The following is a 15587-nucleotide window of genomic DNA, read 5'->3' as shown; positions in this document are numbered from 1 at the left end:
AGCTTACAATTCCAAAACTTGATTACAAATTATAATAGGCCTACTAAATCAAATAACATCATCTAATCATATGCCAAACATCATAATAAGGGAATGCGTCAAATAAACTAACATCATCTAAACATGATATACAACCATTCCAATGAAAGCATAAATCACAAGAAAGTATACTCCGGAACCCAAAGTACCAAGTGAAGACATCCAGCAATGGTCACACTTAGGACAAAAGATTGTCTTTGTACACCGATCCCTAGCAGTGGTGAAGGTAGCTACGCCTCCCAACCACGTGGCACCCATAGGTCCACACCTGTCATGCTGATGGAGATAATGATCCAACCACAAACACACAAAAGAACATCCATGGCTAACACTCACGCCAAACAGTATGATGGCTGAACCAAGAACCTAAGACAATGCAAGGAGTACAGGTCCTGGTCAGACACTCAAAAGGCTACTAAGTAGGGGCTGACATCATGGAGAGTTGCTTGGCATCGAAAAGCCCAAGCTCGGATCTATGTAGCTCAACTCCCTCAATGGAAGGCCAATACATTGTGTAGCTCAACTCCCTCAACGGAAGGCCAATACACAAAAGTACCATTTTATTATCTTAAGTTTTATTACTAGTCACACATTTTATTTAGTTATCACTTATATAAAACTTCCTCTGCCAACCGGGAAGTAGTCACTAGGTTACAGGATAGAAGCCTCCTCCATATGTTACCCTACCCTACCCATGCTCATCCTACAACAAGTGCCCGTGGGCATGCATACTCCCATCCAAACCCCAATGATCATAACTTCTGGCAAATCCACGAAAGATCGAGCCTCGCAAGTCACCCAAGAAATGTACGTGCACATACTCGTGTGTGGCACACCACCATCACAAAGATCATAACACAAGGACAGGAATGAGAACATAATGCAAAGAAAACACCCACCTGAAAGTAACATGGGAAGGACAGATTCTACATGAATCCTAAAGCCAATAAAATCATACATCATGAAATCACTCAATCGGCCTCAATCTGAGAGTATGGATTCTACACAAATCCCAATGATGTAACAAGACCAAAAGTCATGAACTTACTCAACCAGCCTCAATCCGAGAGTATGGATTCTACATGAATCCCAATGTCCATGAAACAAGGCAAAGGTCTAACAAAAACCATAACAAGCATAAAATCACTCAACCGAACACAACGTCGAGAGTACGGATGCAACACGCATCCCAATGCAACATAAAAGTGTAAAAGTGGTCTAAATGATATCCAAATAGATCATCAAGATCCACGATCCACATTGTGCCAAAAAAACTCGAGAAAACAGGGCGACACGCAAAACGAGGTAAAAACTCAAAATTTTTGGAAAACTTCAAAATTAAAACCCATTTGGCCTTTGGGCTCAAAAACCCCAAAAATCCAAAAATAAATGAAATTGGACACTATATGCAAAAAAAGCTAGCATAATGGCGTAAAATCCCAAACCCTCATCCCAAAAAATAGGGAAATGTTCATACCTGCCTAATCAGGTAGAAGTAACATATAGAAACGGAGGGGAACACTAGTTCTCAGCCTCCAAACAAACGGCTACCAAACATAGAAGCTGAAACAGAGCAGAAACAATAAAACGGGAAAGCCCTACCTAACAACCAAAAGGGAAAAATGGGAATCTAAACCATAAAATAAATATCTCGCAAAAGTAGCTAAAAATCGCGGCAATCCAAGGTTTCCCCGAGCTGGATCCAATGAGCTCAACGTCGCGACGATCCCACACCCGTAGCTCCCACAACAAACAAAATAGTAAATCTTCATGAAGAGGATTTTTGGGTTTTACTCTCCAACTTTTCAATTTAAAAGTGAGAAGTGAGGAATTAAATTCCTCTTTGGATACTTATTCACTTTTTGGGTGAATAATCGATTAGGGCATTTAACCAGCCAATCTAGTTAAACCCCGAATCGACCCAAATGAAAATAGGCTATTCCTATAAATAGGAATCTATCTATGGAAAAGCTACTAGAAATATAAAATAAATCAATTAAAAAAACTCAAAAACCCAAAAACACATAAACCTCCTTAATAACTTTTCACGACAATGCGAATCTCTAAATGCATAGAGACGCTTACTGGTCTAATCACATAATGCAAATGAGTTCAGATTTAATAATCATTGAAAGGTTTAAATTAAACATTTAATTAAGGATACGTCGACCATACAAGGGCGACATTGGTAAAATATGAATGGCTAAATTACTAACTCCAAGTGCCACTACCAGGGATATAAATCCTGCACACTAAACAACACGATGAAGTGCAATTGCATATAATAACATAGCCAAAGCAATAAATGTATTAAATCACCTAATTTAACCATTTATTTAATTATATTAAAATAATCTATTTACATCACTCACATTCGCATAACAATGCAGGAATGAAGTAAATAACCATAGCATTAAATCCATCACATAACAAAATCAGAGGTATGTCCAAATACCAGATAACCAAATATCATCATAAAACACACTGTTATCTCAAAATAGCATCATCATGCAATATGATTAACTAAATAGCATAGTAGTCTAAAATCTATGATACTAAAATCAAAGAGTAACATTTGACCCTCAAATCATCTCAAATGTAAATCTTCACATAAGAACAGACATCTCTCAGATCAAAATAAAACAAGGTAAATGTTTGCAGCACATAACCAAAGAATCCAACAAGAATAATTGATTTCTAATCATTAATGCATTTAATAAGGAACTTAAAACACATAAGCGAACACAGTCATAAACATGACTAACCACTACTACAGGAACCTAGTCCAGTGTAGCATGGTAAAAGAACATATTGCAATCTTTGCACACATCTCAAGGTAATCGCAGAACAACCTCATGATACCACATCGATCCTGGTAACCACTGGCACAAACCTCAGTGAACCAAAAATCACATCATAATCTCAAAGATCAGTCAAAAGCATAATCAAAGCAACTGATAAAGAAACATAAACCCAAACACCTCAACAGTGTAGACCACTCAGGGTCACAATCATGATCCCATCACAACAAAAGATCATCAAGGTTGCATCCATCAGGACGACTTACAAAAGTCAAATGGGAGAGGCACTACACCTTGTGTTGCTTGGCACTTGTTAACACTCGGCACTTTGTGTTTCTTGGCACTTGTTAGCACTCAACACCTTGTGTTGCTCGACACTTGTTAACACTCGGCACCTTGTTTTGCTTGGCACTTGTTAACACTCGGCTCCAATATAGAGTAGGTAAGTGTTATTGGCACTCAAGTGTGAAAAACCATTACGAGTTTAACATCATATCAGCATGACATTAGCAAATGACCAAGTTTGAGGGATTCAAAACTTAGTTAAACAGATTTGAAACAACTTGAAATTTAAAACATAGGCTCTCTGATATGGACACTAAAGACTCCCAAAGTAGAAATTCATGAAACATTACTAGCTGTGAGATATTCATTTGCAAACATGATATCCTATCGTTGTTTGACACTTAGGCAAAAATGCAGAATTGACAATTGCTCAAAATGAGACTTCAAATGGAACACATAGACACACTAAATGCAAGGTGTTAGAAACATTAAAAACCTCTTATTCCTCAAAAGGATAGTCAGATACATATGCACTTAAAAACATTCGTGGGGCTTGATTTTTCAATGGTACTCAAAATTGGGCCTTCGATTTTGAGTCCCATTAGTGGCTCTATCTGGGTATGCATGTCCCTTGCAAGCATGGAAATGATTCAAATCTCTAAGAGAAACAAACCATTCCTAAAACAACAAAAACTTCTGTCAAACAACTTTACTGAAAATAAGGAAACTACACTATTATGTACAAATGATGACCCCCGGCTATTGAACTTTAACAAAAACTTTTACCTTTGTCATATACCTGATTCTCATTGACATTTTCTTGAGGTGAACCAAAAATTCCACTTTCACTTGTTTTTCCCTTTTCAACAAAATGTTCACTAAACTCATTAGGCAAAACAAAATAACTGCCATCATTTTCATAGTGCAAATAAAATTTAAAGATTTTTTCACCATCATGCTCACTATGAGAAAAAATATCAGCATGCTCATGATTACACAAACAAAACTGAGAATCAAAATCCAACAATGATTCATGCATGCTGATTGGAAACACAAAGACTTCATATTCTACACCATTCACCAAGTTACATGTACTAAAAACTTCCAACTTTCCTTGTGTCTCCAGCTGCAAAGAGTATGTGAAATATGATTGTTGCCTACTTATAGTCATGTAATTCACTAAATAAGATTTATCTTTCACTGAAACCTCTTCACATTCTTCAAAGAACTGATTAGTTACCAAACATGAAAACTTATTTTGAAAGTGTTGATCTAAACTATGCTGATCACAATCATTTTCTTCATCGAATTGAATGTTAGAATAAACTTTGAACTTATCTTTACAAGACTTATCAACATATAAAGAAAATCTATAATTTGATTGACAACATTCACCATTTTCCTCTTCATCACATGAAACATTAAAACAAACTTTAGCAAGATTAACATGAAAAGAATCTGAAATAGCTTAAAACTTCCCTTTACTAACATCCCCCACATCCAACAACTCATCATGTGCAAAGATATTTGAGGTACTATCATTTACACCTCCAAAATATAATAAAGATTGTTGTAATTCTACATCTCTTTCTACATCAAAATTGGGGAAGTAACTTGACTAAATGAAGAAATATTATGATAAAAAAAATGAGCATCCTTAGAAATACTTACATGCTTTTCAAAATCATGAGCCAAAAAATCTGAAATTTCATTAGGGCTCAAGAAGATTGCTTCACAAATCTTCTCTTGGTTGTGATTATCATCTAAATGACATGAAGAGTTTACAATAGTAAAATCATTAGTATAATAATCTAGAAAATCAGAATTATTATGACACTCATTCTTATCATAGCAATCACTACCTCTACTGTTGTTATATAATTTCTCAACTTCATATTTACTGTAATGAAGTTTATTTTCACTTTCATATCCATCTTCCTTATGTTGATTGCAATTACCTGATTCATTAATATTTGAATCCTTCTCTTCACATTAAGAAGAAAATTTATCTTTCTTTATAGATTCATTATTTTCATTACTTCCTTGACTTTTAGCACACTCATTATCATTAGAAAATATAACATGAAATCTATAATCATCATTTTTCATCTCCTCAATGAATCTTTCAATTTGCAAAATTCTTCATAGTCTTATAGGTGCTAGCCAATTGACTAAATCAAGCACTAGAACATCAAGGAAAACACTAGGCATGGAAGATTCCTCGAGTCTACAATGAAAAGGCATCTTATTGATTACTGATTTAAGCCTTACACAACATTGTTCAACATTTAAACCTTGAGTACTTCCTACTTCAATTCTTATAACATTGACAATCTTTTCATAGATCAATTTATTCAACATAAAAATGTTGTTACTCAAAGTTTCTAAACTTTCAAAATTTGGCAAACTAATCTTAGATCTAAGATCTAACTCCATGATAAAGTAAAACTTCTAGCTCTTCCCTCTAGTGTTGAAAATAACTAAATAAAAGCAACCATGTTTTTAGCATTTGACTTCCATGAATAAAAAACATGAAAAATAAAATACCTGAAGTGCTGATGTAAGATTTTGATCTGCTTATTTGGCATAGGTGCAAGACTAAAAATCCTTTACACCACTAGTTAGACTTTGTAGAGCTGCCACCTCCTTGAGAGAGGATAAGGAAATCACTATTATGATTCACTTTCTTATAATAACAAATTGCAAACAACACTTTAAAATTTTATCAAGAATTTAAACTTCATTTTCAAAAAAACTATCAAAAGGTTTAGATCTACCCATACCACTAAAAATCCTTCAAAATATTACAATAAGATCAACTAGGAACAAACTGGTACAGAGACTTGAGAGTCATCACTCACACTTTGTGAGAAATAAAACATAATTTGTCACTTGAAAAATCTAAACCAGACCTTCCATGTAGGGGAAACTTACAAATCATTAACACTTTGAAAATAAAATACACTTCATCAATCCATTCTTCACTCTGAACTTTCTCAATAGCACTTGCAAACTAAATTTATTGAAGATAGACTTATAACAGTCATTAGAACACAATTTATATCCAATTTACAAGATGCTGCTATCCATGAATAAAGATTAACTAGGGATCACAAAACCTTGCATACAAGACTAAATATGCACAGTAAATCAGAAGTTTCTAGCTCCATAATTCAAGCATTTACAACCTTTGTCCCTAGCAGAGTCACCATTTTGTTGGATTTTTGAAATGTTACGGGTTACAAATTACCCTGATGAGAATATGGTACATCTAGGGGCAGCCAACTCCCATCTTTAACATGTCATTTTAGACACTAGGCCAACTATAAGGCTTGACCCTTCTACTTCAGGCTCTGCAAAACCTAGGTAGCTGGACCTCAGATTCAATTAATATGGTACTAGTTCAAAAACATATTTTTGAATCTAATAAGTAGATTAAACCCATAATTCTACTATTAGCTCATGCAAGGAGATAGATTTTTAGTAGCTAAATGCAAGATAATGCAATCCATAAGCTGAGTGAGGGCATCACATTTAGGTTCTTCAACATGAAAGGGAAATACAATTGATTAATGATGTAGAATACTAGCACAACCCCAAATATGCAGCAGTATGAACAAATGATCCTGTAATAATTAGTGCCTAATCTATTGAGAAATTTCATGAATCTAATGCATGCATCTGTGATATAAATGATATATATTATACACCAAGACATCATATCTATCCTAGATCACTTTGTGAATTAGACATTAGTGTTTATTTAGACATCATCAATCATTTACTTGGCTCTTTGTTCCAATAGCAAAACATATATGACATACAACCTTAAAGGGATGCAAATGGATCTTAGCTCTTTATTCCTAGATCAGATAAGATTAGAAATTACTAAGATAGGAGATGAGAATTAGAATGAAATTAAAGAAATTCTAGCTCATTTGTATTCATTTCTTTGAAATAATACATTCAAATGCATGAAATCGAAACATAGAAACACCTACTAGATATGAACTTTATCTAATCTCTTCATTACTATTGTTCACACAAGAGAGAATATGCTGAAGAATGTGGTGTCACAATAATGGGAACACATTAAGACTAGAACCTTGGTTTGATAGATCTGAGTAAACTCCAGATTGGAACACAAATGGTATCACAACAATGAGTCATTTTTTCCCCCAAAAATTGGAACCCCTACGATGGATGAAAGAAAGAAAGATATATAAGAGGATAAATTCTCGAATCTAATCTGAAGATGACATGTGTCCACTTGAAATTCCATGACTTACTATTGTGAAACCTCTTTCCTCTTTCTACCCATTTGATCTGATATGGTTTTCATCATCATCCTATAATCGATTTGAAAATATCTCTATTGAATGATCAAAACTTTTATGCCATCAAAATATCTGAAAAACCTCATGAGATGCTAAAGGAATTGAGGTTTAACTGATCTAAAAGTGACCAAATTTGATGCTAACTATATTCTTACCATGTTTTATGAAGCTTCTAACTATATTTTCACCTTTTTCCCATTCCACTAAGAAGGCCTCAAATTTTACATTTTTGCCTATAACTTGAACTAGTGAATTCCTGTGCAAAAGCTAACCTTATAATTAGAAAGTTCATCGTCTCTTGATTTTGGCATTATATAATATCACTATATTTGCCTCTCAAAAACCCCTAGAATCTCAATTTGAAAAATATGCCCCCTATTAAAAGTTCTGGTTTGCAACTTGAAATTTCAAAATTTACAAAAAAGGTCTAAAGTCTACACTTTTTCTTCAATCATCCTTTAATTTAAAACATACCTACACATCCATTCTGAGAAAATAATTTTAAATTATATTTTTAGTACTCTTGAATTTTCCCTTATCCTTTGATCTTAGGTCAAATCTAGTTTGACCGAGTTGACATATGACAATTTCTAATTAGTCGACCTCTGGTACCATGTCATCAGAGGCTGAGGCCCACTGGCATGTGGCAACTTGGCACTTGCTTGGATAATTTATCTTCCTTGCAAGTCCATGAAGTGAGCAAGCGCTAGTTGTTAGATCTTTCCATGTGACGAAATCTAACAGCTCCAACTTGGGCCCCTAATGATGTTCATGTGTCACTTCATGATTGGTTCTATTGATCTCCACATCATCACCTAGTCATTGCACTGACTGGCTCTACCACATCACCATGCAACTTAGGCCTATTGCCATGTGGCGCTTGGGTGCTTTGCCGCTTTACTCAAAGTTTATCCATTCCTGCAATGCATGAATGCACCTTGTTGCCATGTGTTTTTCCATTTGTCTTCTGTGAGAGTGCCTTGTTGTTTAAAATTTTGTCAATAACTAACTATGGGCCCCATGCGAGCCTCTCTAGCCTCAAAAATCATTTTCTTGTTGACACCATGCTATTGCATAGAAGTGTATTTAAACATTGAAATTTGTCTTTTTCCAGCAGATGTGGGATATTGATCTATTTGTGTTTTGGCACTTTCTCTACATTTTGAGACCTACAAAGAGGAATAACAACTTTCTTGCATTCCTGTGGCTTCCTCTAAATTGTCAACTAGTCTCATTTTATGTGTTTCTCCCCCTCTTGTCATTGGTGGAATGCTTCTCTCAGCCCATATGTTCCTCTTTTGATGTCATTACCTCTTCTATTCTTCCCTACTTGCAGAATCCCTTGATTAGTGTATTGTGATTCACAATATTAGGAGTGTTGCCATTGGATTCCATTTTCTTCCATAAATCAAAGGTGTCCTCCATCCTATTGCTATGGTTTGGACTCTTCCTATTGCTATGGTTTGGACTCTTGTGTAGGTTATCCTTCAGTGTGAAAGATCCTTATTTTTAGCTTCTCCATTGGCTATTGCTTTGTCTCCTTCAACACAAGTTGTCTGCCCCTATGGCTTGTGTGTAACTTCATTTCGTGCCATTCCTTTTGGATTGCAACTTTCCTTTTATTGCTACCTTTTATTCTACAACCTATGTGAATGTGTCTTGGCCCATTCGATCTTCAAGATTGATTCAATCATTAGTTTCCTTTATTGGCATGAAGATCCCTATTCTTTCAACATGTGGTTACTTCCTCCATATTTAGTTGTGGACTTCTTTGTATGTGAGGTTCCTACCTTCAACGGCTTCAAACTATCTCCTATGACCTGAGCATGGGTTCTCCTTGGACATGGGTTCCTTTGGCATGGATGTCTCCTTATTTACCTATAGGTGTCTGATTTCATCAAATTCTAACTCCATTTGAATTACATGATTGGGCTCCCCATCACTTACAATATTGACATCAAAGTCTTCCCCATGGTTAACAGGTCTTGAAGTTTTAGTTAAGGGAAACTAATCTACCAATTTTTGTAACCGTGCTTGTGTTCTCATTATAATGACTCTCCAATATGCTTAGGAGAGTAGGTATATTTCTTAGTAATGTCCTCCTAGTGATGAGTGTTTCTCCAATGCTGAGTAGATTTCTAGGAATGCTTGGTTTCCACTTTTGTGAATTCAATGCATCAAATTTCTCTTCTTTATCACCAATATTAGTAACTTCAACATTTTCACCATTAGCATGAGTATCCTTGCCACTAGACAATAGACTTAGCTTTGAATCCCACACTTTTAACTTCTCTACTGGTACACTAATAGGGGAGAGAGAACTATCACTAACACACTTTCCTCTGCTAAGCTCATCCTCAATTTGTTTGAATATTGATATTTTCTCTTTAACATCTAATATATGTAGTGTGTGAGTTATTTCCTTATCATGTATTATATCATGTTGAGAAAGTTTTACTGACCTGCTCTTGTCATGTTCCAATCCTCTACTTTGTGGTAGATATAAGAATCACAAGCTTCATCTTAGATCTTTATATTTTCCCTATTATTAGTAATCAACTTGGTTCTTATACTATGTTGAATTGTAAGGGTAGTTGCAAATTTACTAAGTATTGAAATTTCCAAGTGATAAATGAGATCTTCATATCATGTCCCTCATAAAAGCATATGGAGTATTCGCTATAACCTCATCGATATGGTTCATGTGTCAAACCTATAAGGAGATCCTCCTTTAATTAAAACTCTCAATAAATCAAGAATGTCAGTGATGCTCCAAATCAAAAGACCTAAAGTTCTTAGATGATTTAATAAACATTATACATCACTTGGATAATCCCAATCCACAATCTCTTAGCAATATGATGCAGATTAGTCAGGGCCCCTAAAGAGGGTCCAATTTAAAAAAGAATATTTTCAAACAATTGAAATGCGAAACTGATCCATAGAACTTTTGACTATGATTGGAACTAATTTCAAGCACCAACTTATCATTAAAACTCATTTAGAATCTTATCTGCACACTATGGACTTTGTGCCAGGAGGTCCTTTCAATGACTTTAAACATTGACCAAAATGCTTGACTAGGTTTTGAAATCAAACACATTGATTCTCTATTAGGTATACTTTTACCCTATCAAATTTTGTCTCATGAAAAATTCTTAGTCAAAAGATATTGAATTTCAAAGTTTCCCTCTCAGAACTGCTTCCAAGAAAACATGTTAGAAAACAATAAATTGCATTCAGATTTGGCTCTAAAAATTGGGTAAGTGGATACTTGGGGTTATGAAAACTGGGGCATTGGTGCACTATCATGAGGAGATTATAAATCTATGATTTGAGCTCATGAAAAATAACAAGACACAAATGGAAAGAGATCAAAGTGGACTACTCAAATTTGTAGACTGGAAACACTGATAGAAAAGCATTTTTTTCAAATGGAATGGACCTAGGAAAGTGTGCAAATAGATTTGTCAAGATTTGAAAATTGGCACACTTGAATTATTTTCAGAGTGCAACACAATAATACAATCCATTTGATCCTACTAGTAATGGATTTCGAGATATTTCATCATGAACATGGGTTTTGATAAATCTGCACTTCTTGACACCAATTAAAAGTTGCAAGTTGCATTTGGAATCACGCTTGAAAATTGATCAAACAGATTCATCATAAGCTCAAACTTGAAACATAGAAAGTATCTGACCTTTAAAATGCAATGCAAAATAAATTTCATCATTTTAATCAACTAGGTCAAAATTATGGCAAGTCAAACAAGGCCTCATGGAATTCAAAACAATTCATATCAGCATTACATCAGTAAATGACCAACTTTGAGGGACTCAGAACCTAGTCAAACAGATTTGAAACAAATAAAAATCTAAAACATAGGCTCTTTGGTATGGACACTAAACATTCCCAAAGTAGAAAGACATGAAACATTACTGTGTGTGAGATATTCAATTACAAATATTGCCTCCTATCATTGTTTGACACTTAGGCAAAAATGTAGAATTGACAATTGCTCAAAATGAGACTTCATGAAATGGCTCAAAATGGAAATTTATCATCATGGAACACATAGACACACAAAATTAAGGGTGTTAGAAATATTAAACACATCTTGGGCCTCAAAAGGATAGTCGGATACATATGCATTTAAAAGCGTTCATGGGGCTTGATTTTTCAATGGTACTCAAAATCGGGACTTCAATTTTGAGTCCCAACAAATTCAATGGAATTTTCACCTTATTAGAGGATTTACAACTAGCTATTAAACCAAATCTGTTAAGAGATTTTAAATCACTACTACAATGGTTAAAGAGTAATAATAAAATGACCCAATTGAGATGCAACTGAATTGCTGATTACAAATCTCTATTATGGCTTATACTTGATCCTTCCTGATTGAATAACACTATTTTGCTCCATAAGGATACCTACTTATCCTTCAAGCTCACTTCCTCTCTTCTTGTCTCTTTAATTCATTTTCTTTACATTCTTTTGAAATCAAAAAATTACCTTTTACTTATACCTTCTAGATTTTCAAGTTAGTTCAAAAACAAATTAGAATAACCAATATTCATTATCTCAGTCGGCTAGAATCAATAGGTAAAATATTTAAGCTTTACATGCCAAAATAAGAAAATCATTTGGTAGCCAACTAGCATGTTAGAAACTAATTTTGATGTGATTTCATATGTTAACCAAGAGGAGCTCAGTTAACACTATAAACTTACAAAATTCCTTCAATAACCAAGTGAACTCAGCCAATACTAGCTTGGCTATATTTTCCTTTGTTAACCAAGTGAACTTAGTGGACACTCTTTTCTACATAATTCTTTCAATGCTTGAGTGAGCTCGGTAGATACTTCCTTCTATACATAGCTAATTCAAGAATGCTTGGTAGACAAGGAAGATTGTCTTCACTGACCAAGTGAGCATGACATGCACTGATTGTCAACTGATATGAGATTTTTGTAACATCAAAGATAACACACAATTAATCAATTGTATCCAACAATCTCCCTCTTTGGCATTGATGGAAACACAACATGTCATAGCATAATGATATTTTGAGAACAAGACTCCCTCTTTCAAAAAATTTCTTCCTCTTTGATTTTGCATAGAAAACTTTTCTTGTAGTATTCTCTCTATGTGAAAGAACTACTTAACTTCTCCTTCTTGGAATTACAAAATTTTAGAAAGATATGAAAGTAAACTTCTCCCTCTTTAACAACACATGCCAAAGACAATTTTGATTATTGTCAATGTACATTGAGTACAAATACATCTACAATATGTCATTGTCAATACAACATCAACTAATTGATCTTCAACTTAGTTCCTATTGATGCATCACTAAACTTTATTTAGTGAGCTTTAGATAAGGGAATGACCCCTAGCTTACCTCTTAGATACAAAAATGCATGCTTATTTAATGACTTCGTGAATATATCTACAATTTGTTCTTTTGTATGCACATATTCCAATATGATTTCCTTGTCCCATAATAGTTCTCTTACAAAGTGATATTTTATAGAAATGTGCTTTGTTTTGGAATGCATCATTGGATTCTTTGATATGTTGATTGAGCTAGTGTTATCACAATACATGACTATTGTCTCTTTGATTTCAATCTACATTCCTTCCAATTATTGTTTGAACTAAATAATGTTAGAGAAATTCAATTGCTACAACCACATCATTTGCTTCTATTGTGGATTGACATGTGCAGTTTTGCTTCTTGCTAGTCTAAGATACTAGCCTTTTACCAAGAGAGAATGCTCCACTACTGCTACTTTTTATTTCATCAAGATTTCTTGCCCAATTAGAATCAATAAATACTTTTAAGTCAAGATTTCCTCCAAGTTTGTACCATAAGCCATAGTCTTCAATACATTTTAGATATCTCAAGATCCTTTTATTGCCATCACGTGGTTTTCTTTGGGTTTTGTTGAGAATCTTGCCACTATCCCAACCACTAAGGCAATATCAGACCTTATATGTACTACATACTATAATTTTCCAATCATTGATCTATATAAGGTCTAATCTATGTCTTTAGAGTCATCATCTTTTGTAAGCTTAAGTCTAGTACACATGGGGGTTCCAACTAGTTTTGAATCTTCCATTCCAAATTTCTTGAGTATCTCTTTGATGTACTTAGATTATGTAATATAGATACCATTTTTGTTCTATTATATCTAAAATCCAACAAAAAAATTTATTTCATCAAACATGGACATTTCAAATTCTTTATTCATCTATTTTGAAAATTCTTTCAATAGGTCATCATTTTTTGTAAGTAGAGTATCATCCACAAATATTTCTACCAACACAATCTTCTTATCTAGTCCTTCGTTAATATATAGACTACTGTTATTATTTATTCTTTGAAAACCAATCTATATCAAATAGCTATGTAATCTTTCATACCAGACTCTGGGAGCTTGTTTTAGACCATATAAGGCTTTGTGTAATTTGCAGACCATGTCCCTTTTGTTAGCATCAATGAAACCTTCTAGTTGTTCAATGCAAACTTCCTCATCAAGAATTCCATTCAAGAATGCAGATTTAACATCCATCTGATATACTTTGAATCCTCTATGAGCTACATATGTTAGTAAAGTCCTAACACCTTCTAATCTTGCAATAGGGGCAAAATTTTCACCATAATCAATACCTCCTTCTTGAGAATAGCCTTTACAAATCAACCTGGCTTTGTTTCTTGACATTTTCCCATCTTCATTTAGCTTATTTTTTAATACCCATTTTGTACCAATCATAGTTTTATCTTTGGGCCTAGGAACTGTTGGGATGAAAAATTGCGTGCTTCATTTTTAGTCCCATTTCAAATTTTGGGTCAATACAAACCCTATGAATGCCCTTTTGATGAGATTGTACCCGACTATCAGTATGATGCATAAATGGTGTTTAATGTTTCTAACACCCTTCTTTTAGCTCGTTTATGTGTTTCATGAAGTTAAATTGACATCCTGAGTCATTTGGTGAAGTCTTGTTTTGAAGCAAATGTCAAATCTACATTTTCACCTAAATGTCAAATAGTGACATGAGGCCTTGTTTGCATTTGAATATCTTGCATCCAAAAATGTTTTGTGATTTGCCACTTTGGGAATGTCTAGTGTCCATACTCAAGAACCTATGTTTTAGGTTTCGAGTTGTTTCAAGTTCGTTTGACTAGGTTTTAAATCCCTCAAAGTTGGTTAGTTACTATTTTTATGATTGATGCACTTTGCACCTAGTTCTGGGAGGCCCTGTTTGACGTGCTATAACTTTGACCCAGTTGACCAAAATATTGAATTTATTTTTGTATTGCATTTTACATGTCAGAGACTTGTTATGTGTCAGGTTTCATCTTTTGACGAATCCGTTTGATATGTTTTCAGATGTGATTCCAAATGCAATTTGTAACTTTTTACTGGTGTCAGCATTTGCAGATTTTTCAGGACCCCTATTCATGATGCCATAACTTGAGATCCATGATTGTTTAGATTGAATGGATTGTACCCCTATGTTTTCCATTTAAAATTTTTTAAGTGTGTCAGTTTGCAAGTCATGACGAATCCATTTGCACACCTTTTCGGGTCATTTCCATTTGCAAAAATTGTTTTCTATCAGTGTTTCAAATCTGCAAAATCCAAGTATCCTACTTTGAACATCCACCATTTGCGCCCAACTATTTTTCATGAGCCCAAATTGCATATTCATACTGTCCTCATGATAGAGAATGAGTGTCCCAGTTTTCGTGCTCATTTGCCTAGTTTTTCGAGCCGAATCCAAACCTAGTTTATCATTTTCTAACATGTTTTCTTGCAGATAATTTTGAGTAAGCAACTTTGATGATCAATATCTTTTGATCTTGAATTTTTCATGAGAAGAGATTGGACAAGGTAGAAGTGTGCGGAAGAAAGAATCAACGTGCCAGTTTCTAGAGCTCGATCAGGTGATTTGGTCAGTTTTTAAGGGTAGTCAATGGACCTCTTGACACCAAGTTTGCAGTTTGCAAAAAAGGTGACAAATTGAGTTTTTAACAATCAATCTATGATCAAAATTATTTCAAATCAGTATCAAATGGTTTATTAGATCAATTTTTTGGCTGAATTG

The sequence above is a fragment of the Cupressus sempervirens genome, chromosome 2 (genome assembly GCF_028749045.1).
Source record: "Cupressus sempervirens isolate cs-2001-9-10 chromosome 2, ASM2874904v1, whole genome shotgun sequence".
Classification (NCBI taxonomy): domain Eukaryota; kingdom Viridiplantae; phylum Streptophyta; class Pinopsida; order Cupressales; family Cupressaceae; genus Cupressus; species Cupressus sempervirens.
The sequence above is the reverse complement of the archived record's forward strand: the minus strand, read 5'-3'. Positions refer to the sequence as shown.